At 42.5% G+C, this 27,616-nt stretch overlaps 1 protein-coding gene across 2 annotated transcripts in view; it reads left to right on the plus strand.

Moving 5' to 3' along the window:
* Positions 1 to 27,616, plus strand: part of PLCB4 (phospholipase C beta 4) — a 413,791-nt gene that overhangs the window by 168,931 nt on the left and 217,244 nt on the right. For both annotated transcript variants that reach the window (XM_032859166.1, XM_032859167.1), the window contains one exon: positions 1,387 to 1,446. The gene's annotated coding sequence lies outside the window, so the exon portion shown is untranslated. The remainder of the gene's footprint in view (positions 1 to 1,386; positions 1,447 to 27,616) is intronic.

Raw genomic sequence — 27,616 nt, forward strand, 5'->3', positions numbered from 1 at the left:
GCAAGGGGGCCAGGGAAGGGGACGAGCAGAAGGGAAGAGAGAGGGACAAGCAGACTCTGTACGGAGCCTAGCCTGATGTGGGGCTCAGAGGACCTTGAGATCATGACCTGAGCCTAAACTAAGAGTCTGAGGAATAACTGTCTGAGCCACCCAGGTGCCCTCTTTTTTTTTCATTTTATTCCCTTCAGTACCAATTCTCTAGAGGCAAGCAAACTCAAGTTTGTTATCCCTCCAAATATATTCTGTGCATCTAACAATGTTTTTACATAGATTGTGAGGTTTGTTTTAACATGGTGGGGTCATGGTACATATATTTCTCTTCTAGAGTTTTTAAAAATTAATACCATGACCTGATTTTTTTTTCTGTATCTGTCTACATAAATACATGTTAGCTTCTTTTTTTTTTTTTTTTTTAAAGATTTTGTTTATTTATTTGACAGAGATCACAACTAGGTGGAGAGAGAGGAGGAAGCAGGCTCCCTGCTGAGCAGAGAATCCGATGCAGGGCTCCATCCCAGGACCCTAGGATCATGACCTGAGCCGAAGGCAGAGGCTTTAACCCACTGAGCCACCCAGGGGCCCCTGCTTCTTTCTTTTTATTGGCCTAGTCTTTCATTGTGGATGTACCATCCTACCTAGGACCCTATTGTAGAAATCTATATACATCGATGATGATGTTCATGATAACCCAAATTAACTTTTACAGACATCATTTTCCCGAGTCTCAGTTGCCAAATTTTCTGCCTCTACCCTTCTTCCCAAGTGCAAATGGTCTTCCTCTTAACTTTTGTGTACTGCTGATACCACCTGGGACCACCCCCTCCCCCCCTCCACACACACACTGAATGCCAACCCCATCTTGGAAGGATCTCAAAATCTGAATTTTCAGCAAACCAAAAGTTGAGTGTCAAATCTAGAATCTACATAAGCAACGTGTTAACAAAGACAACAACAAACACACAGCAAAAATACTTTCTCTTTAGATAGCTGCAAATCTTTAACGTTCAGCCCTGCTCTTTGCTGAAAGGGCAAACTTTTTTCTTAAAATTATGGTTCATCTAAGGACATTTTACTGTTAATCAGGAGAAGATCATTATATTCTAAAAAATTTTAGATGGCCTTGTTCAATTGCTCCTTAATTATCTTAGTAAGAGGTTGCGTAGATGAGCAGCTTGGTAAAAAGCATGTATAAACCCTGTAGGCTGGCCCAGCAGTCATATTTCTGATTTGATGACTGTGTATCTTTGTTGTTCATTTGGAAATTAATGTCACTATTAAATTAATGTGACTTTCTAATGAGTTTTTTAAAAATATCATAGGTTACATGAGAATCCTGAGGGGCCTTCACATTGATTTTTCTCTGGTCTGTGTCTCCTTGCTTCACAGAGGACGACGCTGTGGGTTTAACTAAGTGGACGTCACTCGCAGCCCATCCAGACCTACCTGGTGAGTATTCTGCCCACCGCGGTAGAGTTTCTAGTTGTGGCATTCTAGAGCTTTCTACACAGTGAATCCCCCTTGATTTATACTGAAGTACTGAAATGCCTCTCAGAACTGATTCACAGACACTTTTCTTCATGCAGTGGAGCATTAATGCCCCAGCACTTTCCAGATTCTAGCTCATTCATTCCACTTCATCCTTTACTAGATGTCCTACTTGCTATCTGTGGTAATAGGGCCTGCATTTAGTGAGCAGTCTGGTATTATTTAAGTAACTATTCTCTGCAGTTCTTTCTGAGGAGAAATGCATGACTTGCGTTCAGTCCTATGTCGGTGTTGTTTCAGAAGATTCCCACAGACGTGAAAAAAAATCACAACTGCGCTTATGGTCAGACACTGACGGTTTTGTGGGAAACTACCTGTGGAGATGATATAAATAAATTCTCTCCCAGTGCCCCTCTAGAGTTCCATTTTACAAATCTTTAAAGAAATTCTGAAATGGGAACCAGAAATATCTTTATATGGCCAATTCTTTTTATTTACAAACTGTAACTTGCCAATGCTTCATTCTAGAGCTGGGATCCTGGTGAATATGAGAGATTGTTCTTTCCTGACCCCTTAATCAGATTCTTGTTTCCTAATTGCTGTCCAAGGGCAACACTTGGACTCTATATTGTTTCTTACTTCAACAGACAAAAAGTCATTTTATAGTGAACACCTGAAAAAAAAAAACAATTTTACTCTTTATCTTGGTAAGTGAACTTCAGGTTCCAGGCATTTGAAGTCAGTGTTATTTTTTCCCCTCCACACTGCAAGTCCTGTCGCACACTCCTTCCAGCGGTGTCTGTAGCTGATTTTCTTCCAGCCTTTCTGGGTGGGGAGAGAAGAATCACACTTCTCTAAGAGATCTGCTATTTAATGCTGACATGAGGATATCAGGAAAGTAGATTTATTATGAATGTCCCTACCTATTTTTAGTCAAGGCACTGTTATTTACTGCTTCACGATGACTCATAAACCATATCCTAGCAGGCAAACCAGTGCTGGGGTAGGGGGTTGCTACATAATTCTCCAGGGACTTTAAATCAGTATAGACATGACATCTGCTTTTTAGCCTTTATTACATTTTTCTGGACTGCTCACTGTCTCTGCATAATAGTTGTTATCCTTAAGAAATAGATCATTTTCACCAACGTGAAGAATTATGTGCTTAGCAAAAATAAACACTTGATACAAAAATTTTAAAAAGACAGAAGTTTTTTGTCAAATATTTTAAGTTCCAAGAAGAAGTTTCTCTATATGAAGTGATGTAAATTATTTTACAAAGGCTCTGAATGGACTCGGGGTCTAAGACAGCGAATATAGTATGTGGGCTTCTTTTCTATTCCCACCTCAAAATAGGATCAGATTGGAATCGGGGCCCCACATGTCACCAGGAGTTGGTCGTCCTTACCTTAGTCTTGCCCTCCTCCCAAAGAAAGAATTTCTTCTCTTACTTCCCTCTGTCCTTTATTAAAAAATTCTGCAAGTTCAACTCAGGAACATTTGATTGTTGGGTATCTTGTATTAAGAGACAGGTTTTTCTTGGCATTGAATTGAAATCATATTCTTTTATAATCTCTTCCCATGTTCAGAATTGGGAACTTCTAGAGCTGGGAGCTGGAACTCTTCTGGTTTTATCTTGAACACCTGCTTTATTTCTCTCTGATTCCCATCATGAGTACCTCTGACTGTGCATTAGTTCAAAACATTAGTTTTAGGCCTGCTGCGTGCACAGTAGGCATTCAGAATGTGTTTTAATTCCTGTAATGGCATAAGGTGAATATATTCTTATTCATGTCTCATTCAACTTGGCTTTTTATCAGTATTAGTCATCTGCTCCTAAAGTAGAAAATATTTATATATAGACCAAAAGGACTACTCTTGGATTAATTACCCTCACCATTGTAATTCTAGCTTCAGGGTGACTTTTGGTGAAGAGGAATCTGTAAGTCTAGTCAAACCAAAGGTGGTCTTCAGATTTCATGGAAAGAAAGAGAACAACCTGTGATTCCTTCTTTCCTGTGGTATTGCAGTTTGGAAGATTTACCTAAACTTAGGGATGCTTGCTTTCTGAATGATTTTAAATTGTCTGTATTAAATATTGATTATGCGCAGAATTTATAACATCAGGTAGGAAGCTCACTAAACTTTAATGTTGAATTCTCTTTTCTTTTTACCTCTACTTTGGAGCCTTACATGCTGTTCTAATTTCTCTCACACCTGGAGATATAGACATAGATATATAGTGACGTGTGTGTATGTGTGTGTGTAGCCAGCTATTAGCATCTTTTTTAAGACCTAAAACCTGTGTTCTAGCATTGCTGCGATGCTCTTTAGTAAAAAAGATGATTCTTATTAAGATGTGGGTAGTGCAGTTATTTTAAACTCCTAAGTATTATATATAGGAGCCCTTATTCCTGATACAACAGGAATCTGGTTTCATGTTTTCTTACAGCGCATTCATGCATAACAAGAGTCTTGGGCTGAGCTCCCCAGAAACCAGACTCGAGATGAGGGATTTTTGTGCAAGTGTCTTATTAAGGCAGTGCTCCCAGGAGAAACAAATGAGTTGGAGAGAGAGGGAAGAAGCAAGCAGGGGGATACTTCAAGCAGAGTCCCTGCCTCAGCCTTGATCCTGGAGGAAAGCTCTGGAACATGATGGCTCCTGAAAACCTCTTCCTTTTGCCTCAGGGTGGGGGGCTGGTGTTTTCTCTCCCTGCCTCAGCCTTCAGCTATGGACTAGTGGGAGAGGGGTTGTGAACTTGGGAGCATTTTGGTTCTTTGCATCTGCGGGCGAAGCAGCTCCAATAGTTAAGGGACGTTCCTCTGAAGAAATAGGCAAGTGTCATCCCTTAGAAGCAAAGCACATATAAGCCGGGAGATGGGCACACAGGACAGTGGAAAGGGGCCCAGTGGTATCTGGCCGGGACCCTGGATTGTCTGCTTTCCCTAGCAGCATGCCAGGTCATTCCCTTACCCCTGCACACCCATTTTTTCATCCCTGAGGCTTTTAGCCATTTCCTGGGACAAGTCTTCTGTACTCTCAGAAGCACTATAAATGCACTTTCTTCCCTAGAGAAGGTACCAAGCTACTGCTTCAAATATCCAAGTCCTAAAGAGATCGCAGTGTGGTGATATCAGTGAATCAGTAGTTGTCAGTGAATAAAATTTCTACATATATTAGAGTTAAAAAAAATAAAATCTGAGACTTCAAAGGCTTTCCTGAGGTGAACATCATCTTGAATAACGATTTTAGTACCCTAAAAAAAGGAGGCAAGGATATTGTGTGATTGCATGATTGGCAGTTACTCCACTAGTGGCATTTTTGAGCATACATACTAAATGTTATTTTTCTTTCTCTTTTAACCTTCCTTTTTATGCCCTAATATTTGACCTTTGCCTTTAAGAGTATTTTCTCCCACAAACTTTTTAGGGGGATATAGATGGTGTTTCCTTGGGCACCTTCAATTCAGTAGAGCACAAAAGTACAATCCAATGGAAATTTCATGTGAGCCCCATATGCAATTCCAGTTTTTCCTGTAGCCTCATTAAAAAAGTAAAAAAGAATCGGTTATTATAGCAGCCTGAGCTGGAGGCTGGGAAATCCAAGATCACAGCTGAAATTAATTTTAGTAATCTCTTTAGCCTAGCACATCCTACTTATTATTTGAACATTTAATTAATAAAAACATTATTAATGAGATTTTTACGTATCTTTCATCTGGTGTATATCTTATACTTAAATCTCAGTTCAGACCCGCTCTATTTCAAGTCCTCAAGAGCTACATTTGGCTAATGGCACTGTGCAACTTCAGAATGTTAGAGAAAAACCTGGGTAAGAGGCTTCCTTCCTTTGAGATAAGACTTTGTTAGCACTCCCGAATCTCTCAGCTTAGTAACTGTTCATTAAAAACAGAAGGCAGCACTGTTTTCCAAAGAAAGTGAGCTGATCTGTCTTGGAGGAACCTGTGCTATTTGCGTTTGTTAACGTAATGCCCTGTAGTCACAGATTATTACTACTCTGATTAGGTTTGGGGGCGCCTGGGTGGCTCAGTGGGTTAAGCATCAGACTCTTGATTTCGGCTCAGGTCATGATGTCAGGATGGTGAGACTGAGCTCCATGCTAGGCATGGAGCCTGCTTAAGATTATCTCTCTCTCCTCAGTCTCTTTCTGTCTCTAAAATAAGTAAAATGATTGGGTTTGGCTGCTGAGATGTCAATGCTAACCTTCAAGAGTACAGAATCCTAGGGTCACTTTTTGGGGGAAAATGGATCCTGAATGAAGGTTAGTATATAGGAAGATTTCCAAGAGGAAAAGGAGAGCATCTTAGGTAACGGAAAAGTGGGTGTGTTTATGAATATAATGTGTGTTGGAAGGTTCTAAAAAAAAGTTTGGGTACTTGTGTGTAAACTGACGAGGCCATTCCTTCCCGGGCATGCTGCTGCCCAGGGGCTCCCTCTCCTTCCCTTTCCTGGTCAGCTGGACTGGGCTAGAGTCAGGAAAAATCTAAAGTCTTCTGCTTAGTCAATGAATGGCCAGCCCTGGCCTTCCATTCATTTTTCATTACCTTCACTTAGTCTTTACTGACAGAGGCATTCCAAGTGGTGGGCATACCCCAGCCTCAAATGTTTTCTGATTTGTGGGGGAATTGAAAAAAGAGAGAAAAGAGCAAAAACAAAGGAAAGGAAGAATTTTCTAACCCTTTACTTCTGTTACCAAAAAGGCACACCTGTTCTACCCATGGGTGTCCTCCTCAAGAGAGAGAATTCTCCACCCTGGCCAATAACAGGGTTTTTCTCACCATCTTTCTATTTCTGGGATGGCTATCTGTTGCCTACTTTTTGGATCTTCGTGGCCCACTAGGCTTCTTTTCACAAGGTGACTGGAAGGAGGGAAGATGGGTGTGGGGCCAGCACCATGACTTTGGGAAGATAACTTACCTAACAGTTGCAGAGGTCAACATTCTGTACTTTTTGGTGCTTCCTGGGTTTCGCAGGAAGATCTCTATCCCTTGTTACAATCTCAAATTTATCTCAGCTTGGACCCTGAAACTAGGTACAATGAAATTTGACTTCCTTTCTCTCCTTCCTCTTGTGAAGTCACAACCTTCAACTAGAAAAGATTAAAATGCCAGCAGCGTAAGAGTTTAGAGGTGAAGTGTATTGAATTCTGCAACTTACTGTGAAATACATCTTTTAAAAAGCTGATGATGGATGGATGGATAAAAAGCCACCTATTCGGAAAAGCTAGGTGGTGGGAATACATTTGTTCACTGTAAAAAAACAAACAGCCCACAGTTGTTCTTTATTTTTAAAATCTTAGAGTCAACTATACTTCAGTAAAAATATGGTAGAGAAGAAAAGTATTAACCATAAAATTATAGTGGGGTACATTTGACAAAAAAGGTCAGTTTTCTACTCTAGTAAGTACTTAAGGTTTGTCCTGTTCTTCAAACCCTCCAAAAAAGTTAGTTGCAGGCGTCTAAAAGTTTGTGGTATTAGCAAAGTTGTTTGTTCCACGTCATTTCCCAAAAGACCAGAAGATACTAGAAAATGCCTCAGTCCTGGATAGAAAATTTTAGCTCTTTGCCCTTCTATTTCTCAGTCTCTTTGGGCTTTTCACACGTAGCTTGTGAGATGCTACCCTTGAAGTCGTTATGCTAATACAGTTGTTTCCGTGTGTCATTTCCCAGGGGCCCCTGTGTGGGCACCACACCAAGGACTTCTCCCCTCACTGTTCCAGACTCCCCATTTTGAGTTGAGTGTCGGAGTCTTTTCCAGTCCTAAAATACAGACTCCCCACTGCCAAATGGAACTATTCGCTTTGTTAGGTCTGTTTCTATAAAAGAGAGGAGGGAAAAAAAAAAAAAAACAACAAACAAAAAAAACCCCTAGCTCTGCTCTTTGTAAATTTTGTGTGCTATAAAAACAAAATGGCGAGAGCCCAGTGGGAATGGTTGCATTTGAAAAGTCCTTACCTACTTTTCCAAAACGAAAAGAGGAGCAGGCAGCCTGGTAGTTGTCCTCAGGTGGGAAAGGGCAACCGACGGAGGCCTGAGGACTAAAATAAACCCTCCCGGGAGAGGAACCAGCCTGTGACCTTGGGCTGTAGCCACCTCCCTGATCAGCTGCCTCCTTTCTTGCCATATTTTGTGGCCCCTGGGGGGAATCTGTGTCACGAAGGCAGGAGGAAGGCAGTTTGAGGAGGACTTGGAGGCTCTGTTGGTGAGAGTGCTGTTGGGGTCTGCTGGCCAGTCCGTGTAGCCAGAGGACGGACGGTCTCACTGGGAGCCTTCTGGTTGCTGGGAGAAGGCAATACTCCCAAGAAAAAGAAAATAAGCAGCAAGAAGCTCATGTGATGATCATGTTTTTTATACTTCTTGGGTAATAATACAGCGGTCTCGAATTTGAGGAGGTGCACTCTATCCTCTCATCAGAGATCTGTCAGAGGGTCTCAGTGGACCTGATAGGGAAATAGAAGTCAACCCCAAGTCCCCTAGCAATTAGAGGTTTCCTTTCAAACTGGATGGTGCTCCTGGGGACTTCTCCAATTTCTCACCTGGCTTGGGTGCCTCACGGGTGTGGGAGTCAGAAGGGGAGCCTGGGGCCTTGGTTTCCCCATCTGGAAAATGCGCGAGATGGTTCTGAAAGCTGTTCCTGAGAACGAGGCGGTGCATACATGGGACCCATCTTATTATACCCGCTACGTTCCTTCTCGTTTTCCTTTCCCGTGGATGTTGCTGAGGCTCCAGACTAATTGCTACGTAACCGGCTGGCCGCCTTCTGCTCCTCTGCAGCCCTATGCTCTTTCTTCTATAAAAAAGTGAATGGTCTGTAAATGGTCTGTAAAGGACCAGCCTGGAAGAGCTCCAGGGACCATGTTGTCCCCACATGAAGGACCTTCTCCTGCCTAGGGGTGCTCTGCCCCCTGGGACTCTACAAAGTGACGTTTCTGTGGATTCCAGACTGTGTACAGATACGCTGCGCTTCGGTTAGGAAGACCATCTCTGTGCATTGACCGTTTTCTTTCCATGGTGTTACAGTATTTCTGCTTTTTCCCTCCACCCACGTTTCCCAGCACCACTGCCTCGGCTGCTGCTCATTTCTGCCATCCTCCGGGGCTTCAGTCTTTAAGACCTGGGCTGCCTTGCCTGCCTCGTCTCATTTCTGCCATCCTCCGGGGCTTCAGTCTTTAAGACCTGGGCTGCCTTGCCTGCCTCGTCTTGTCTTCCTTTAGCTTGCTTTCTTTAATTGAAATGAAATTTTCATAACCCAAAGTAACCATTTTATTTTTTTGTTTGTTTTTTTAATTAACTTTTGGAGTGGGGAGAGGGAGTGAGAGAATCCTAGATCAGGTTCCTCACTCAACACAGAGTGAAATGTGGGGCTTGACCTCACAACCCTGAGATCATGACCTGAGCTGAAATTAAGAGTCGGAGGGTTAACTGACTGGGCTATCCAGGTTCCCTACAACATTTTATTTTATTTCATTTTATTTTGAAGATTTTATTTATTTATATGACAGATAGAGATCACAAGTAGGCAGAGAGGCAGAGAGAGAGGGAGAAGCAGGCTCCCTGCTGAGCAGAGAGCCCGATGCGCGGCTCGATCCCAGGACCCTGAGATCATGACCTGAGCCGAAGGCAGAGGCTTTAACCCACTGTGCCACCCAGGCGCCCCTTGTCCTCCTCTTTGATTATTGTTTTGTCCTGCAGTGATTCTTGAATTGTGTTACTGCACCTCCAGACAGAGCAGCAACCCAGTGAATAGTCCTAGAGCTGCGTGTTTATTACAGGCAGGTGTGGTAGAACCCAAAGGCTTTTCTTGCTTAAGGTCATTTATTCCCTAGGAACCTTGACAAGAGCTGCACTGATGGTATTAAAAGCAAACCCAGTGCACAGGCTGTTGGCTTGAAGCTGCTCATTAGAATTCCAAGGCAACTTTTTGGGAAAAAACCAAAAAACAAATATACAGTCTCCTCTTTACAGTGATAACTAGATATTGTTTTCTGGTTTGTGCATATGTTCAGTTGTATTAATCATGATCTTCAATGATATAAACAACTTTTCAATAAACCTCTCCCATAAAGGAAAGCTCTGACCTAGGCATCAAAATCAGAAAATAGTCAGAAGATGGAAAGACAGAGCCGGGGGGAGAAGGGGTGATTTTGCCAGGATCAGTTGCTGGGATGACTCACATTTGTTTCCAGCATGTTTGACCTCTGGTCCATTCCTTTGAGAATATGTGGGATTTTCCTTTTAGAAATTACTCTTATCTGTGAATCCTCGGCAAATGCTTTTTAAGCATTTCCAGATGGCCCCAAAGTCCTCATCTAATAGAAGCTGAGAGATTGCTCTGGGGGGCAGGGGGGCAGGAGAAGGCTGCTTTAACCCCTAGACACTCCACAATGGGAAGGTAAGAAATACAGGCATGTGTTTTCTGCTTGGCCCTCATTAGAGTAAGAGTTAGAAGAGTTACATGTGTGTTTATTTGTATACATGTGTATGTACTAATGAACTCTCATTTAGAGCACTGAGTGAAAAACCCAAGTAACTATGAAGGGACATGTATTAGACAAATGAAAGAAGGTAGCAAGAAATGGATTTTGGGTGAAAGTTGCAGGGCATGTCCGAGTTAACTTCTTTTTCCCAAAAAGTGAGCTTATTTTTTATACTTTAAGTGGTAGCTTTAGTGAAAACATTTTTTGCAACAAATATGGATTCTTTGTGTTTAGAATGATCTTTGAAGAAGCTTAAGAAAGGAATTATCAGAGTGATCATAAGGGGAAAATACAGGAAAACTTTGTTATTTCCCCCTCACATGCCATATATAGTCACACTATTGTCATCTAGAGGGGCCATTGCAAAATGTTACCAGCGGGGTGGCTTAAAGAACAGCAATTTATTTTCTCACCATTCTAGAAGCTAGAATGGTGAGAAAATGTCATCAGGAGTGGTTTCTCCCAAGACTTTTGTCCTTGGCTTACAGATGGCCACTTTCTTGCTCTATCTTCATGTAGACTTGTCTCTGTACGTGCACAGCCCTGGTGTCTGTGTGTCTAAATTTCCCCTTCTTTGTAAGGGCGCCAGCCGGATTGGATTAGTGCTTACCCTCATGACCTCATTCTAATTTAATCACCTCCTTAAAGGCCCTGTCTCAAATACAATCACATTCTTGGGTAACTGGGAGTTAGAGCTTCAGCGTAAGAATTTTCGAGGAGACACAGTTTAGCCCATAATAGGCAGTGTTAGGTGTGCTGAGGAAGGCATAGATCAAGTAGGACATTAGAACCAGGGAAGCAGATAAAAGCTCAGGGCCATAAGGGACTAGGAAAGTTGTGGGAGGGGACTCTGTGCACTACTAATGGGGAAGAAGGTGTTTTCCTTATGATCGATATGTCACTTAGCTTTTGCTGTATAACAGACCAACAACCCCCCCCCCCCACCATGTAGCGGCTTAAATCAATGACCATTTATTTAGCCCACAATTCAGTGGGTTAGCAATGTGGACTTGGCTTTGGCTGGAAAGTTCTCCTACTCTTTGGGCTCACTTAAGTATCTGTGGTCAGCTGCTGGGTATATTGAGGATGGTCTAGGATGGCCCCAGCTGGATGGCTCATTTCTCCTCTTGTCTCTTGCCTTCTAGCAGGCTGGCTTGGGTGTGTTCACAGGGCAGAAGCCAAGTACAGGAAGGGCGAGAGCAAGGGGGAGAGGGTGAGTGTGTGCAAAAGCACACCCATCATTTCTGCCACATTCTATTCACCAAGGCCAGTCATAGGGTAGCCCAGATTCAAGAGGTGGGGAAGTGTAGACCCTTCCAGGTAAATGGCTTTGAGATGAGGAGTATTTGACTGTCAAAGTTCCATTGCCTATATTATATTATATTCAAAATAGACTTTGCTTCTACGCATGAATCAGAAAACAACATTCTGGAAAGGAATTGCAAGTGCATTAATTTATGAGTGAGTGATGGTTCTTTATTCCCAAATTGGGATGAATAATTTAATTAGAACATTTATGTAAGCCATGGGTGTCTGTCAGTCCTGCGTGGCTTGGTCTAGACAAATCACTGGGACAGATCCTTGTTGGGAGAATGCTGAGGGAGAGCTCAGTTTTCTTCCCTTATGCTACTTAGAATACTAAATACCCTGGAAATAAGAGTCTAGTAGAAACCTTTAGCTCTCATGTCATGGCAATAGACTTCATAAAGCTAAAGCAGGAGAAACAGGATCTCTGAGGTATTCTTTAGGGAGCGTATTGAGCAAATTCAATTCTGACACCTTATATGGGAAAATATGCTTCATAACCCTCTTAGAAGAGCGTTACCTCCATACCAGATTTACTAGTCGTACCTACATGGGGGTCCTTTAAGGGACTCTTTCCTCTAATTAGTTCAGTATCTCATATTAAAAAATAAAAACAAAAAGAAAATGCAGTGTATACCAGCTGCTCCTTAGCCCCATGTTGGATGATTCCAGTCCACTGAGTTTCCATAGAGATTGAAAAGAACACAAGTACCTTTGGGGGCAGAGAAAGGCAACTGGTGTGTAGGGTCTGAAAATTCCATTAAAGTTATATATCTGGAAAGCAACAATAAACCTATTTTTAGAGCATTTCCATAAAAGAATCATTTGGCAGATTCTTTTTTTTTTTTAGATTTTATTTATTTGACAGGCAGAGATCACAAGTAGGCAGAGAGGCAGGCTGAGAGAGAGGAAGGGAAGCAGGCTCCCCGCTGAGCAGAAAGCCTGATGGGGGGCTCGATCGTAGGACCCTGGGATCATGACCTGAGCCAAAGGCAGAGGCTTCAACCCACTGAGCCACCCAGGTGCCCCTCATTTGGCAGATTTTTAGAAAGTTATACATGTACTTACAGTATGACTCCAGCAACTTCCCTCCTAAGTTTTCTCCCCAAGAGAATGAAAACTTATGTCCTTACAAAGACTTGTCAATGAATGTTCATAGCAGCTTTTGTCATCATAGCAAAAATTGGAAACAATCAAATATCCACCTATGAGTGATGGATAAAGAGATTATGCTGTGTGCAGGCAGTGGAATACTTTTTAGCCATGAAAAAGAAGCAAATTACTGGTAAGATAACAACTGGGGTGAACCTCAAAAACACCCTGTTGAATGAAAGTAAGTGATACGTAAAAGGGTGCATGCAGTGTTATTTATAGGATGTTCTAGAATAGGAAAAATCTAATCTGTAGTGACAGCAGATCAGTGTTAGCTTGTGGTTGGTGTGTGTATAGGGTAGGGTGTGGGGGTGAGGATGGCAAGGGTGCCTCAAGGAAGTTTTGGGTTAATGGAAAAAGCTTCCAGTGTCTTGGTTGTGGTACTAGTTAGTTACCTGGGTACATTTTATTTTATATAACACACACCTCAATAAATTTAGCTCTTTGGGACAAATCGTTCGTAAAATAGACATACATTAGGGCAATGTAAGATTTTTAGGATCATTAAGAGGGGACATTTGGAAAGATTAAAGGTGTCTAGACACTTTCTAGAAGCTCTCATTAGATGAAACTTATTTGTTAGATTTATTTGTCTCTCAGTTGTCCATGGTTGGAGACAGTGGGCAAGAACAAGCAAGTAAATGTTTATGTAGTCTCATCATGTTGTAGATCTGGCTCAAGTGACTAAGCCGCCATCTTTTTAATTAAAACCAAATTTGGAACATTCTTTAACAGAATTGGGGCCACATCACTTCTATGCCTGAACTGTGGGAGTAGCAGCTGGGTAAAGTTAACAGACCATTGTCCATATGCGATGCGGGGCAAAGGAGAGAAAGCTCGAGTTTATGGTTCATAGATCATATATTCGTGTCAATCAACTCCTATTCTTTGAAAACCAGAGTATTTTAAAAGTGGGTAAATGTTCTATGTATACGGTTCTGGAAGGGACAAAAGTCCCTTAAAATTATTTGGAAGTGTCCAATCTAGTCATGTAGAACCTGCTGCTAAGAGCCTCTTTTGGTCTGTTCGCTCTGATCATTGAAAAGATAGAGCTGTGAGAAAAATGTTTGTCCTGTGTTTATTTAGATTCAGTATTTGCATATAACTTAGTAAGAACAACTTGTTTTCTTTTAGCATGAAAGGGTTTATTAATTCGCAGATGTCATTCATACCCCAGAGTGCTAGAGACAGTGATTTATGTTGTCAAATGCTGGTGATGCTAAAATGAGAACAGATTTTGTTTTGCTTCTTAGCCAAATTACAGTCTGCTCAGAGTGACTAAAATGTATCTCATTTTAGTTTTGTTTGGGTAATTGAGAAATGACTTTCAGATTTCGTCTTTTTAATGTTTTAATATTAAATGATAATGATGCTGACTCAGAAACTTTATAGTTTCTTTTTCATTAGTGTTTTCTAAATGGTCTCTTTTTTTTTTTTTCTATTTTATGTCTGACTTATTCATTCAGCAAATATTTACCTGGTGTCCGCAGTGTACCAGGCCTAAGCATTTGAAGAAAACAGTGAGACCTGTCCCTGATCTTTTAGAGGGTGGTTTTCTAGTAGAGGGAGATAGATAATAAGGAAGTAAACAAATGGAAAGACAAGAGAATTTCATATAGTGATAAGCATTAAGAAAATAAAGTGAGATTAAATGATAGAGGCTGACTAGGGTGGGGTAGAAGATCCATTTGGATTTATAGATGAAGATTTATTTGAGTGTATGATATGAAATTTACTGATATGGAAAAGACGAGAGAAAATATATGGATTTTATTTTGAAAAATCAAGTGTTCTGCTTTAAACTTTAATATGCTTTGTATCGGGTAGAAATGCCAAAGAAGTCATCAGATATAAGAGTCTGGAGCATTTGGAGGTATGAGGGCTAGAGATGGAATGTGAGCAATGGACAGAAATTTAGAGCATCAGGAACCTATGAGATTACCCAGGAAGAGAGCATATAGAGAGAAGAGCCTTGGGTCACTGACATGTGTGAAGGTTAATAAGCAAAGCAAAAAAGGTCGTGATTGAGGACAAATGGCTGGTGAGAGCAAGAATAACTAGGAGAGTATGGAATTGCTGTCACCAGGAGAAGAGAACATTTCAAGGAGAGAGTGGTTAATCGGGTCAAAGCTGGTGAGATAGTTGATGGGACCAGAAAGACGATCATTGACTTTCACAATAGAGAGATCATTGAGGATGTTGACAGAAGGGGAGAATTCTCAGTGGAGCAGTCTGAGGAGAGAGAGAGAGGTGAGGAACTGAAGTCTGTTTATGTTGACACATTTAAGAAGTTGGGTTTGAGTCAGCATTATTGGAAAGGGCCACAGGGAGGGGAGACTGGAGGTTTTAAGGAGAGCGTATTTTAAGAGAGTGGAAGAGTAGACATACTGAAGAAGGACTATCAGATGATCTTGGAGTGTTCCTTTGAGAGTCGTGGTCTTCAGTTGAAAGTGAAGGCTGGTCAGTCTGGCTATGGAGTTTTCTTCAGCCTCGTTCACCTCCATGACCACAGCTGCTTAGCAGACCAAGCAGGAGTTGTAGCCACAGTGGGGAATTGGCCAAAGGAGTATGAGGGAGGGAGAGGCTGCAGGTGGGGGGAAGGGGTGAATGGTTGTAAGGCATGGTGGTCAGTGGGACTGGGATGGCTAAGAGGGGAGGGAGGCCTGAGGGCTGTGATGGGTAACAAAAGAGTGATACAGTCCTTGAGTCACAGGTCTCCATGAGATTGAGAATTAGAACCATGGGAGTTATAACCATAGAGAAGATAAGCAGTGACTGGGCAGGGAAGGGATGATTGCCCAAGGATTTTAAATTCATAATATCAAGGTCAAGCAAAAGCCCATGAGCGTGTGGGACTGAAGCTGGGTGGATGAAGATATCATTGGAGGTTAACAAGTCAAGCATCTTTGCTTCTCTTAGGCCATGAATGTTAAAATGTATTGATCCCAGTTTTATAGAAAAATATATAATCATGTGTAGGACCCCCTTGGCTGCAAATGATGTAAAGGTGCTCTACTTATATAGACCAAACTTCTTCCTTTAGTGGAAAACATGACTTCCGACAGCCAACAAACTCGACATATCCTAGCCTCAGGCATCCAGAAAGACAAACCGCTTTTCCAGTCCTGTTTTCAGAAATCCCTGGGAAGATGATGAATGGCCTAACACTGATCCCCAGGCTTTTGCAGAACCAGCCATCCAGAGCTGGCCAAATGCCCAGCTGTAGATGCGGGTTGTTGGGCGGATAATCCCATAAAGGCCTCCTACAAATACCAGTGGTTTTATATCATTTGGTGGGGAAGAAAGTCTCAGGCTAGACACACTTCACGGACAAACTCTTACTGAAGAATGAATATAATTTAGGCCCCACGGTCACTGTTTCTGGCATCTTTCACGAGGAGTCTGGATCTTGTTATTAGCTTACCTTTCCGGTTTAACTCAGCAGGAAACGTCACAGGCTGTGATTGCCCTTATCTAGTCCAGGCCAGATCTCTCCATGGTCTAGATGCCTTGGTTGGTCTGTTCCTTATTTAGTTATAACAGTCTCTTTATTGAAGTGTAACTAACATGCAATTAGGTAGGTGCACAAACCTAAGTGTACAACCCACTGGATTTTTTTTTTTTAAAGATTATTTATGTTAGAGAAAGCGTGAATGGGAGGGACAGAGGGAAAAGGGGAGAGAGCCTGGAGCAGACTCTGCACTGAGTGTGCAGCCCAACGCATGTCTGGAGCTCATGACCCCGAGTTCAGGATCTGAGCCCAAACAGAGAGTGGGACATTTTACCGACAGCACCACCCAGGCACCCTAATTCGTTGGATTTGCATGAAATGAATGCACCCAGGTAACCTCCTACAGAAATAAGATATTCCATTACCCCGGGAGGCCCCCCTTCATGACCTCTTCTAGTCACTATCCCTTACGGAAGAGTAACATCTTTACTGACTTCTTACATGGCAGATTATTTTTCTGTCTTGATGTCTTGATGTTTGCACCAGAGAACCTGGTTATCTGAGCACAGGTATGCTAGAGAAAACGAAGAAGGTTTAAATGACCTTCCTTCCAAGCCCTAAAAGTCTTGCCTCTCCTCCCCTTCTCTCCCCACGGCAAGAAAGAACAACCTTCCAGCATAAAGACATTACCCTCAAAGTCTGTCGGTAATTATGTAATGATATAAATTGATAGGACACAGGGCTCCTTTTGTAGTATCCTGGCTTTTTCCTTTGGGTTTGGCTTTTTGTTTATTTATTTATTTTTTCAAATATGAACCTCAGGAACATTTTTTATGAGACTCTTGCAGGGAACAACCTATTTAGACCAAGGCTAATTGGACAAGGCCGTGTTTAATCTTCCATTTTGTGTGTCTGTAATGGAGACGGCTCTTCTGATAAAGATAGCAGATGCTGACTTAAGTGCTCTTCTGTTCTTCTGCAACAGAGCAGGGCTGGGCGATGGCAGGCGCCAAGGCAGGGCTTTCCTGGACTCATTTTGAATTGATGGGAGAGGCACTTAGTCCGGACAAGCAGGAACATTCTCCAGGAGTTTCTATGGAAACCAGCAATGTCTGATGAGATCAACTGCTAAATGCCATTTCCTCCAAAGGTGGCTTAGGTGATAGGATTTTGGATAAAACTTGGCCTGGAAGAAACAATAAGTTCTTTCATGGGAAAGGACAGCTGAGAAACTTTTATTTACCCTCCAGCATGCAGGTTGCTCTTCTTGTATATTACTCCCCATGTGCCATCATGATACCTGTGAGATAGTTTTACCTCTAGTTATTTCCCGAAGTGATGCCTTGCTGATGTTATTACCGTGTCACAAAAATACAGAATGTGGAACAATGGGTCACTCTCCCCCAGGTCTTGAGAGAATGGATGAAAAAAGACAAAATAAGAACTCTAAGACGTGGTCTTTTCTGTCTTCTATATTTTTCCTCACTTTTCTTCACCGTGTTTTATTTATTGGAGTATAATTTTACATTCTGGGAGATGTATGTCTTAGTTCATGAACTTATATGGGTATATACACCCGTATGACAGCTTCACACATCAAGGGGTGTGTATGTGTGTGTGCGCGCGCGCACGTGTGTGTGTGTGCATATATATATATTTTTTTTTTAAAGATTTTATTTATTTATTTGACAGAGAGACACAATGAAAGAGGGAACACAAGCAGAGGGAGTGGGAGAGAGAGAAGCAGGCTTCCTACCGAGCAGAGAGCCCAACCAGGGCTTGCTCCCAGGACCCCGGAACCATGACCTGAGTCGAAAGCAGACGCCCACATGCCCCAAGATGTGTGTGTATATTTGACTGACCTGTGTGTACACACACACACACACACACACACACATACACTCCATAGTCTCTATTACCTCAGTGTGTTTTGGGGATCATTTTCTCATATTTCTAACCCGGGCCTCCATGTGCAGCTGCCCCTATTGTGCAGTAAACAACCTACAAGACCATTGGTGGCAGCCGAATTTCTAAGCCCTAATTTCTAAGAGGTGCTTAGTGGATTTTCACTGACTTTAGCAGAGTTCATTTCACCAGAGTGGGTTTGCCCACCCATCTTGCTGTTTGGGGTTAATAAGGGTTTCCCCTAATTCAGATCAGCTGCTTTTGCCAGCCATGCATTCATTTACTTACCAAGTGCTTTTCGAGCCCTTACAGTCTACAAAGCATTCTGCCAGATATTCTCTGTAAACAAAAGTCAGACAGAGAATATGCCTTCCTAAGGTTCTAGTCTACGGTAGAAGTTAAGCAATGCAAATAAGCAATGACAAATCAGGACAGGAAGTTCTAAACTATGTAGGGTCTAAACTTTGTAAGGTCAAGCCAAGCCCACCAAGCATATGTTTGTTCTGGACCTTGAAGACAGAAGCATTTGAGCAGAGGGAGATCCTGGAGGCCAGTGAGGATGATTAGGATATAGGATAAAGAAGTTCTTTGGGCTACAGCATATGATAAGGAAAGCAAAGCAATGGAAGAGAAGGAAGGTGTAGAGGGTCTTGATTAAAATAAGGAGGAACTTGAACATTGTGCTAAGGAGTCTCAATTTTTTTCTGGAGAAATTTGTCCCTTGTATTCTTAAGAGGCCAGGAGCATCATACTGAATCGGTGGCCTCTACTGGTTTACGTGCCTCAGAATCTTTGGGGTAAACCTCAACAATCTGGGTTTCTTCACAAACCTTCCACGTGGTCCTTACGCATGCTCAGGTTTGAGAAGCACCACCACACACCCGTAGCTCCTGAGACCACAGACCCCTAGTGTTGCCAAAGTTTGCTCAACAAAAGAGGAATTCCAAGTGGTGTTAATCATTGTTTTGTGTAGAAGAGAAATGTTGAACTGAACGAAGTAAGATCCTTTTCTTTACATGGGATTCCCAGAACTCAATCTATTCTACTGTCAATGGTGAATCTCCCCAGGGGAGTTACGGTATGTAAGCGTTCTGCAAATTGTTTTTCCATGGAATCCTTTTCTTCTTTTTCTTAGCATTTTTTGTAAGAATGAATAGGGGATTAGTACTGCTCCTCACACTGTTGGGGGACATTCCATGGCGTGCAGTGATGAGCCAAAGAAAGTTGATCATCAGGAAAGGAAATGGAAAGCAAGACTCAGTGAGCAATCACGCGGACGTCTGTTGTGGGTTCAGACAGTTGGGTTGGCTGGGGGGCTGTGGGTTTGGGAAGAAGGAAATGATGGTCTTGCCCTGCCGTGAGGCGGCTCCTGGAGTGGTCCAGTTGGGAACTGCTAGCACTGGAATCGTGGTGGTGCGGCGCTGGGCAGGGCGGGGAGGTAGTCAGGATTTTGCAGGATGGGCTTAGAGCCTGTGGATACGGCACCAGCCCAAACTGTTTTCACATTCGACTCTAGAGATGTTCTCCTGTTAGTGCACCACAAGCAAAACCCCTCCTGGCCCATAAAGGTGGTTTCTGAAAATGGCTGTAGTTCATCCTGAGAGACTGCCGCACGTGTGCTGTGGAGGAGCAGGTGGGCTGGTCCCCCCAGGCTGTCATGCCATCCTGTATAGGCATAGTTGTCCGTCAGCCCAGAGCAGGAGAGCTGGGAAGCAGCCCAGCCTTTGATTTCCAAATCTGATCTTACCATTCCAGGCCTTTTCTACAGTGACACCGTGTTTCTGGGTGGGCGCTACCTCGACTTTGATACCACAATACCTGTCCCTGTGATTTTCCGGGGCATAAAAGGAAAATGCAGTTGTCTGTGACTGAGGAGCCTTGTGGGGGCGTTTTCCTGATGGTGCTCAGAGACAGGTCATATTTGAGGGACTTCCTGACTTACCACAGTAAACGCCCTCCGTGTGCCTCTGGATGAACAACTGGGCCATCTATGTTGAATTTTTTAGTAGGAAGAGCAGAACATTTAAATTTCATTTTTTGTAAGAGCAATATATCCCTATGTAAAAAAAAAAAGAAAAGAAAAGAAAGAAAGATAGAAAGAAAAAAAGAACTTACAGAAGAAATACAAAATGGATTGATTCCTGCACTGCACACACTCCTCCTCCCCCGCCAGTGCTTTGCAAGCAATCACTGGAACCATCTGTTTTTAAATCTTCTTTTGGTTAGAGCTATAACCTAAATTATATTCTCATCTTCCAGCATTTAGTCAGTTTTGAACATTAGCTGTTGACTTAATCAATAAGGATTTAACTCCTATAAATGACAACCTTGGATTTTGTTTAGTTTTATTTTTGTTTTTTTTGATAATTACGTTACTGCATGTCCTCCTTCTGTTACTGGCCTGTGTTAGTTTTTTTTTTTTTTTTAAGATTTTATTTATTTGATAGATAGAGCGATCACAAGTAGGCAGAGAAGCATGCAGAGAGAGAGGGGGAAGCAGGCTCCCCACTCACCAGAGAGCCCGATGCGGGGCTCAATCCCAGGACCCTGAGCTGAAGGCAGAGGCTTAACCCATTGAGCCACCCAGGTGCCCTTGGCCTGTGTTAGTTTATGTAGCCTTTTTGAACCCCTGTTTCTTTTTCCTCCAACAATTCAAATTCTCTTAACTTGCCCATCAGGTAAAGTGACGGTGTTCGATTCCACTCTCCTTTTCCTGGAACTTTCTGTCATTTCCACTTGTCTGAATAGGTCCTCTTACTTATACATTGTCAAATATTAAAGAATTTCCTTTGTTCTTTTTTCACACCTTAGACTATGATCATTTTCCCACGTCATTATATATTTGCTACAAACTTGATTTTAATGGAGGCATAATATGGAGCATTAAGGATGTCTCTTCATTTCCTTAACCATGTTGTTTCCCTCTGTTCCCCTCCTGCCCAGCTTTCTCCTTCCTTCTCTCTACAACACCAGTTTGTTGTAAATAACTTTGGATCCTCAGCCTTTTGGCTTTTGCTTTAAATGCAACCATTTTTAAGTCTTCTTTGCTACGTCCAAGGTTGATTCTTCCTCTTAGCCTCTGCTCCAGCCAACCCCAAGCCATGCCTACTGTGATTCCCTCCCACCATATTCTGGGCTGGAACTTTCCCTACTCTGATCTTAGCACACATTTGCCCTTTTTTTTTTTTTTTTTGGTCTCTACTTTCTAGTCTTGTTTAATCTGGACTCCTTCTCCTCTTTGGCTTTCAGTCCATGATGTTCTTTATTCCTTTGCTCTCACTGGGGGACGTGGGAGACTCTCTGGGGCAAAGAAGAGAGGGAGGAAGGGAGGGAAGACAAGCACATGAGTTCAGTCCAACAGCCCTAGCCACTCGTGTTGTACTTCTGTTTTCTGCTCTGATGGCCTGTGGCCTGCATGAGAACTTTGTTACTGTGTTTCCCCAGTAGCAAAGAATTGAATTATCCGAGTTACAGAAATTTTATCAAGCCCATTGAATCAGTTACATTCCTTCCTCCATATCCTTTCTTAAAGTTACGGGATGAAAGGTAATACCAGTGGAAGAGCTATTTAGGCCTAGTTTTCTTTGAAATACAAGCAAAGTACTAAGTAAATGAAAAATAAGTAGGAAAAAATTTGCAGTGGAATTAGTTTTATTGGTTGACAACAAAAGACCTACTCACTTGAATGGGGGAAGACTTCTCTGATTTCTTTGATATAAATATCAAAGGTAAATGGGCTAAACACTGTCCCCTCCCTCCCCCCTTCCCTGTTTCTCTTGCCCATTTGTACATCTCCTTTGCAGTTCTCGGTGTCTGAGAAGCAGGGATGAGTGAATCTGTCATTCTCTTATTTGTTCCACGGCAAAATGCCAACAACACGCGTATGTGTACATGAGTGTGCACACACACGTGTCCTTGAAACTCCATAAGAGAAACCGGCAAGCCAAAAACAGACTGGGAAACAAAATTGGTCAAGCATAAAAGAAATGGAAATGGAAGAACTGTGATTCTTGCTAAGCAGCCCTAAATAGGATTGTCTAGTTCGAGATAGCTGTGTGATGAGTCAGCCAATACGTTCAGTATGCCCAGGGCTCCATTGGACATGGGAGGCTTTAAGCCAAGGGTATAACCTGACGGGGCCAAAATAAGGACAGCTCCTTCCCTAGAGGCAAGTCTTAGTAGGAACCAGGCAGGGAGGCATCTTAACAAAATCCTCAGAATCAAGGTTGAGCTGAGGCATGACGATTCTATCAGACACTTTACCAATTATCCATGGCCATGATAATGATGCATCATCCTCATTCTGGAACCTCAGTCTGTAACAATAACAAACTTAGTAACTTGTTGTTAATAATAATGAATTACTATTGGTCACAAATTCATGGGCCAGCTGAGCATTTTAGCCAGTCTGGGCTAGGCTCACTGGGGATTTCTCTCGCATTTGTGTTCAGCTAGTGGGTCAGTTAGGGGCTGGCTCATCTTACGTGACTTCAGCTGGGATGCCTTAGCTCTGTTTACTGTGGCCTCTCAGGCTCTGACTGGTTAGCTGGCCTGTTCATCGTGGCTGAGCGAGGTTCCAGGAGAAGAAGCAAAAGCATGCACGGTCTCTTGAAGGGCTGGACTCAGAATCGGCTCGTCATCTCTGCTTCATTCTGTTGGCCCAAACAAGTCCCAAGTCCAAATTCAGAGTCAGAATTCAGAGACTTCTGAGCTACAGGAAAATGGGAAAGGAGACAGACTGTTAATTGAAGGCATCAGAGTAATCTACCTCAGGCTCTTGTACCAGATATTGGCCCTGGGGGACTGGACCGTTACTTGGTCAGACGCCTAGGTCCTAGACGTTCACCGGGCTCCTAGGTTGGAGAAAGGTCAGAGACTAAAGCAAATAGTGATTACGAAGTGATCTGCTTCTAAGGAGGGAAATTAGGCTGGAGCCCTCTCCAGCCTCCTCCTTGGGGGTTAGAAACGGGTTATCTTAGGGGCAGATGAAAACAAAGGGTTGGCTCCACAGGTTCCTTGACAAGCTTGCTTCGGGACAGTAAGTCACGTGAGCCTTAAAGTGGTTCTTTCCCTCCACAGGAATCTAATCCAAGGTGAACAGTGGCTGGATATTCTTTAGTCTGGCATTTTCTGGTTTCCTAGGAACATTGAGGGAAGGGGACTTGGACACTCATAGTGCACAGATGAGACTCCCGTGTTCTCTGGGCTTGTGCAGTGTAGCTGGGGATTTTATAGACTTGGGGGTGCTCTATTGCCATATTCTACCTAACTCAGGGAATTAAGAGTATTGGTTCTCCAAGTGTGGACCTTAGCCCAGCAGTATCCTGTGTTTTACCTACCTTGTGTTTTCTCTGGCAGCCCTAAAAAGAGGCCTAGAAAAATTTAGAGGGTTCAAAGAAGAGCAATCAAGATCATGAGCAGGATAGAAATTCTAGAAAGATAGGTTAAAGAGACTGACTTCATGAACCCAGAGAGCAGGACACTGGTAGGGTTATGAATTTGGAGGATTTTACTTAAAGGGAATGCTGCTGAGCTGTTCTGTATGGCTGCTCAAATTAACCCAGAAGAAATTTCTAGGAAGAGGCAAGACTTCCTGTCAATGAATGACTCCAGTGGGGGTTCTTGAGTGTTTTTGTGATTCTCAGTGGAACTCAGATGCATTTGGAAATTTCACATCATTGTGATGCAGCCTTTTCTCTGACCTGTGTTTGTGAAGGAACAGTTTAGAGAAGCATTTGACAACAGGGGCCTGGAGCAGATTATTTTCCAGGGGCCTTTGCGACTGCTCTTAAGATTGTTTGAATTTGGGGCGCCTGGGTGGCTCAGTGGGTTAAAGCCTCTGCCTTTGGCTCTGGTCATGATCTCAGGGTCCTGGGATTAAGCCCCGCATCGGGCTCTCTGCTCAGTAGGGAGCCTCCTTCCTCCTCTCTCTCTGCCTGCCTCTCTGCCTGCTTGTGATCTCTCTCTCTGTCTGTCAAATACATAAATAAATAAAATCTTAAAAAAAAAATTGAATTTGCAATTTTGCATCATTTAAAAAAAATTATCGTGTCTTCATCGTTTTTGTTTTTCAGACCCTTAGAGTTTATCTGGAAGTTTGGTTTTTCAGAACAAGGACATGAAGGAAAGGTAGTAAGACAGTTGTTAAGAGGATGCGTTAGAAACAGACTACGTGGGTTCGAATCCCAGCTCTGCCACTTCTTAGCTGTGTGGATTTATGGTAGCTACTTTGTGCCTCAGCTTTCTTACCTATAAAATGGGAACGATTAATGATTAGTTAATGTCTCATGGGTTGTTGTGCAGCTTAGTTGATCTTATGTAAAACATAGGAGTTGTGTGTGGAACGTAGTGAACCCTCATTCAATATTATTTTACATGATTAAGGACTTGAATGTCTCTGTGCTGGGTATTCAGAGGCTGTTTTAGCCAAATGCTGGCATTGAACAGTCAATTCATTGTTGTGTATGAGAGAGGAGCTGTCCCTTGTGAGCAGTGAAGTTTGCCCCTCTCTGTGACCCCTGATTTTGAAGTGTCGACTTCAACTCCCAGGGATGATATTCTGCAGTGTCCCTGCCCCTAAGTCCTAAATCATTTCTCTTTCTTTCCCACATCTTCCAGAAACCCCTCAAGAGAGTTAGATTTCATTTCCCATTACAAATGGAATTCAATTAAACAGCTGTAAAAGAATGCCATATAATGTCACAGAGAACATAATGACATTTCCAAAATATTTTTGAGAAACTTGAACTCTAAATCAATTCAGTTCTGCCTAGTGAGGACACAGATTTAGTCATGGAAAAATTTTAACCTGACAACTAGCTTGTACCAGAATTATGGGTGCAACTGAGATTAGTTGTGTTTGGCAACTGAATTTTGAAGGGGAAAATCAGCTGATCTTCTTCCTGAACTTCTAAAGAGAAAAAAAAACAAACCTGTAATATCGGCCACATACCTGCTGTGATTTCAGTTTGCACATGACTGAAGCCTCTCATGGCCTTGTTAGAAAGAGTTTTATCAGTCTATTCAGGACTCAGCTGTATTTCCTTGGTCAGGAAAATGAGTGTTTAGGCCAAGTTAAACTCTTGTGTTGTTATTTTGGTGAAAAGTTTAAATGTGTTCTTTATTTAAAAAAAATTTTTTTTTCCCCAAATATTTTATTTATTTGACAGACAGAGATCACAAGTAGGCAGAGAGGCAGGCAGGGAGAGAGGAGGAAGCAGGCTCCCCGCTGAGGAGAGAGCCCGATGCGGGGCTCCATCCCAGGGCCCTGGGATCATGACCTGAGCCGAAGGCAGAGGTTTAACCCACTGAGCCACCCAGGTGCCCCTAAATGTGTTCTTTAAATGAAGCTCCCTTTTGAATTTACCAAATAACAAGCACTTAGTGTTTCAGGGCTCAAATTCTGACAGAAAGTGGTCGTGGTTCTCTTTTTTTCGATACAGAAAATGCTCTGTGGTGTCTACGTCAGTAGAGTCAAATATTAAGCGTTTATTATTCTTGAGTTTTGGTGCACTGGGCCATTCTGAATAAGTGGATATGGTTTGATTGATCTTCTCCAGCCTTGCTCTTGGGTCTGCCTCCTCTGATGTGTTTGTTATCCAGTAGCTGTCTGGTCAAGGATGGCCTCCCTCAGACCTCTGGGCGTTTGCCAGCTAGAGGCTGAGGATGCACTGGCTAGGCCACATGCCTCTCATCATCCATCTCATCTGGGTTTGTTCACACGGTGAGGCAAATTTTCTGGCCTGCTGGTACATGGTGCTCATTAAGTCTAACTAAACATTTCTTTGTTATTGGCAGAGAGACTGGAAATGGGTAAGGTCTCTGGAGACCTAGGCTAGGAGTCGGCACAAGGTCATATCTGCCATGTTCTCATGGCCAAAGCAAGTCCCAAGGTCAGTTCAGATTTAGGGATGAAACAACTGACTCCACCTCCTGGTGGGAGGGTCTGCTGAATCACGTGACAGAGGGCCTCGTGTTCAGCCGCAAAGCTACCCCGGAAGTCCATGTTAAATGTCTGAAACCTGTGAATGTTGTTAACGGTAGGTAACAGAATGCAAAATGTATGATTAAATTAAGGATTTTTTGAGAGGAAGTGTTTCTCTGGTATTTTTATTCAGGTGGGCTCTGAATGCCGTCACATGCATCTTTATAAGAGAGAGGCACAGTTTGCCAGAGAAATCTGCAACCCCCCCCACCAGAACAGGAGGTGATATAAAGAGAAGCAGAGATTGGGGTGATAGGGCCTCAAGCTAAGGAAGGCCTCAACCAAGAGAGGTGGGAAATTGACAAGAAATGAAATCTTTAGAGCCTCTGCAGGAAATGTGGCCCTGCCCACACCTTGATTTCAGATTTCTGACCTCCAAAACTGTAAGAGAATAAATTTCTGCTGTTTTAAGTTACCTGGTTTTGTTAATTTGTCATGACACACACAGGGAACAACACAGGCATGGGTATAGGGCGGGAGAAAGAATGGAACACATTATTGCCATCATCCACATATACTCCTAAATTAATATAATTTTGTATAGTTCTTTTTCACTTAACATGACAGAACATTTTCCCATGTTACAGAGTTGTTGAAAACATTATTTTAAATAGCATTATCCAATATGCAGATATGTATGCATAATACAATCATAAGGAATTGCATGATAATATATAACGTATATTAAGTTAGTCTGGCTAAACATTTCCTTGGTATTGGCAATTCAGTTCCTTGGGCTTTTCAGAGGAAGCCATCCACACGAGGCAACGCAGATTGCCCTGTGCCCTGAATCACCATTCCGGTTTCTCTCTTGTCACTTCACTCCATCAGGCCCTGGTATCTCTTGTTGGAATTATGATAGTCCTCTTCTGGATCATCTCAACCTCCCTCCAGCCCACCCTACAGACTGCTCCACCAGATTAGTTTTCTAAAGAAAAATGTCCACTCAAGTCACTTCTGGCTAAACACTCTCAGTGATGTTCAATTGCAAATATTCTTTAATCCAACCCTCGCTACCCTTGTACAAAAGTGTACAGTTATCTGTGTCATTCCTTTCTGAGAGCCTTGAGGACAGTGTTACCTTCCCTGTCTTTGTATCTCCCGCTTCACCTGCCATGGGATTTTGAAGGTATCTAGTATCTGCTGCATGAGTGAATACATGGGTTAAAAGGAAAATACTTCTCATTGCCATGTCTTTTCATATAGGATCCCATTCAATTTGTCTGACTTTGAAACCACCTGGGTGAATTGAAGGGTTGTTCTAGCTCAGGGACATCTTACTATGTTTGTGTCATGAACCCATTTGGCACTTGGGGAAGCCTGTGGATCCTTGGCAGAATAATGCTTGTGATTAAGGCAGAAAATAAAATAAACTAGGGTTACCCAAAAAATCAGTTGTATTGCACATAGATGTGAATTGTGGTATTGTAATAGATCTTCATCTTTCATGCATAAAATAATTCTTCATTGTAGGTCTATTAACTACTGTAAGTTCAAGGTAGTGATGAGAGTACACAGAATTTCAAGATACTTCAACAACCATAATGTGATACGCACATATCTGTGGTTCTATTGATGACAGAATCCCAAAGCCTGCTAAGACTATGGTGGTTTGTTGGCTAAGTCCATCATTGAAGAAAACTCCAGATTTTAATGAGAAGCCAGTGTAAATAAAGGTGAAACTTTGTTCCTATCTTAGTTGATGGGAACCACCCCCGCTCCTTAAATTCTCTAGGTCCAGGTCAAGGGCCTACAAAGCTTGTCTTAGAAATAGCTCTAACACCAGTCTCTGTGTAACTTAATTGTCATGTCACTCAGAGCTTCCACTAAATGTTTT

The sequence above is a fragment of the Lontra canadensis genome, unplaced genomic scaffold, assembly GCF_010015895.1.
Source record: "Lontra canadensis isolate GAN:19392208 unplaced genomic scaffold, GSC_riverotter_1.0 scaffold16, whole genome shotgun sequence".
Taxonomy (NCBI): domain Eukaryota; kingdom Metazoa; phylum Chordata; class Mammalia; order Carnivora; family Mustelidae; genus Lontra; species Lontra canadensis.